The sequence below is a fragment of the Arachis duranensis genome, chromosome 6 (assembly GCF_000817695.3).
Source record: "Arachis duranensis cultivar V14167 chromosome 6, aradu.V14167.gnm2.J7QH, whole genome shotgun sequence".
NCBI lineage: Eukaryota > Viridiplantae > Streptophyta > Magnoliopsida > Fabales > Fabaceae > Arachis > Arachis duranensis.
The window spans coordinates 54,742,284-54,744,724 of NC_029777.3; the positions used below are offsets into that span (position 1 = coordinate 54,742,284).

The 2,441-nt window shown below is 40.6% G+C and overlaps 1 non-coding gene across 1 annotated transcript; it reads right to left on the reverse strand.

Moving 5' to 3' along the window:
* Positions 1 to 743: 743 nt before the first annotated feature.
* LOC127740362 (small nucleolar RNA R71) lies at positions 744 to 847 on the reverse strand. The gene has a single exon (XR_008001039.1). It is a non-coding gene; the product is annotated as a small nucleolar RNA R71 (small nucleolar RNA).
* Between the last annotated feature and the right edge of the window lie 1,594 nt (positions 848 to 2,441).

Sequence of the window (2,441 nt, forward strand, 5' to 3'; positions counted from 1 at the left end):
TCTCATCTCTTTCTATTTATTCTATGTAATCACTAACACTTCTCTTTTACTCATAATTCAAACCCCTCTCTCTTCTCTCTGTTCGAATTACTCATCTCCTCTCTCTATCTCATTCTCTATTCATCTGTTCTTTTGACACCTCAAGGAATCTCTATACTGTGACATAGAGAATTCCACTATTCTCTTTGTTCTCTTCTTTTTCATGAGTAGGAATAAGGATAAGGATATTCTTGTTGAGGCTGATCCTGAACCTGAAAGGACTTTGAAGAGGAAGCTAAGAGAAGCTAAAGCACAACACTCTGGAGAGGACCTTTCAGAAAATTTCGAGAAAGAAGCAGACATGGTAGCTGAACCGAACAACAATGCTAGAGATGCATGGAAGATGCTTGGTGACTATACTGCACCAACTTCCAACTTCTATGGAAGAAGCATCTCAATTCCTGCCATTGGAGCAAACAACTTTGAGCTTAAGTCTCAATTAGTTTCTCTAATGCAGCAGATTGCAAGTTTCATGGACTTTCATCGGAAGATCCTCATCAGTTCTTTGCTAAATTCTTGCAGATCTGTGATACTGTTAAGACCAATGGGGTTGATCCCGAGGTCTACAGGCTTATGCTTTTCCCTTTGTTGTAAAAGACAGAGCTAGGATATGGTTGGACTCACAACCTAGAGAAAGCCTGAACTCGTGGGACAAGTTGGTCAGTGCTTTCTTGACCAAATTCTTTCCACCTCAAAAGATGAGCAAGCTTAGAGTGGAAGTCCAAACCTTCAGACAGAAGGAAGGTGAATCTCTCTATGAAACTTGGGAAAGATACAAGCAATTTACCAAAAAGTGTCCTTTTGGCATGCTTCCAGAATGGAGCATCATATGTATATTCTATGATGGTCTGTCTGAATTGTTTAAGATGTCATTGGACTATCTTGCTGGTGGATCTCTTCATCTAAAAACACCTGCAGAAGCCTAGGAACTCATTGAGATGGTTGCAAATAACCACTTCATGTACACCTCTAAAAGAAATCCTATGAATAATGGGTAACTCAGGAGAAAGGAGTTCTTGAAATTGATACTCTAAATGCCATATTGGCTCAAAACAAAATATTGACTCAGCAAGTCAATATGATTTTTCAAAATCTGAATGGATTGCAAGCTGCATCTGGCAGTACTAAAGAAGCCTCCTCTGAAGGAGAAGCTTATGACCCTAAGAATCCTACAATGGAAGAGGTAAATTATATGGGAGAACCATATGGAAACACCTATAATCCTTCATGGAGAAATCATCCAAATTTCTCATTGAAGGATCAACAGAAGCCTCAATAAGGCTTAAATAATAATAATGGTGGGAGAAATAGGTTTGGCAATAGCAAGCATTTTCCATCATATTCTCAGCAACAGACAGAGAATTATGAGCAGAGTCCCCCTGGCTTAGCAAACACAGTCTCTGATTTATCTAAGGCCACTCTCAGTTTCGTGACTGAGACAAGGTCCTCCATCAGAAATTTGAAGGCACAAGTGGGTCAGCTGAGTAAAAGAGTTACTGAAACTCCTCCTAGTACTCTCCCAAGCAATACAAAAGAGAATCCAAAAAGAGAGTGCAAGGTCATAACTATAACCAAAATGGCCAAACCTATAGAGGAAGAAAAGGCAGTGATTCCCAGTGACGAACACCTCAATGGACGCCTACTGACCACTGAGAAGTTCCCTAATGGGGAACCAAGGGAGTCTAAGGTTCATACAAAGACCATAGAGATTCCACTAAACTTACTATTGCCATTCATGAGCTCTGATGAGTATTCTTCCTCTAAAGAGGATGAAGATATTGATAAAGAGCAAGTTACTCGGTATCTAGGAGCAACCATGAAGCTGAATGCCAAGTTATTTGGTAATGGGACTTGGGAGGATGAACCTCCATTTCTCATCAATGAACTAAATGCCTTGGTTCAGCTGAAAATACCTCAGAAGAAACCAAATCCCAGAAGGTTCTTAATACCTTGTACTATAGGTACTATGACCTTTGAGAAGGCTCTATGTGACCTGGGGTCAGGTATAAACCTCATGCCACTCTTTGTAATGGAGAAACTAAGAATCTTTGAGGTACAAGCTGCAAGAATCTCACTACAGATGGCAGACAAATCATTGAAAAAGGCTTATGGACTTGTAGAGGATGTCTTAGTGAAGGTTGAAGGCCTCTACATCCCTGCTGACTTCATAATCCTAGACACTAGGAACCATCCTCATCCTTGGAAGAGCCTTCCTAGCCACAGCAAGGGCTGTGATTGATGTGGACAGAGGAGAGCTAGTCCTTCAATTGAATGAGGAGTACCTTGTGTTCAGGGCTCAAGGATCTTCTTCTATAAACATGGAGAAGAAACATGAAAAGCTTCATCCAATTCTCTCCATACAGAGTCAAGCAAAGCCCCTACATTCAAACTCTAAGTTTGGT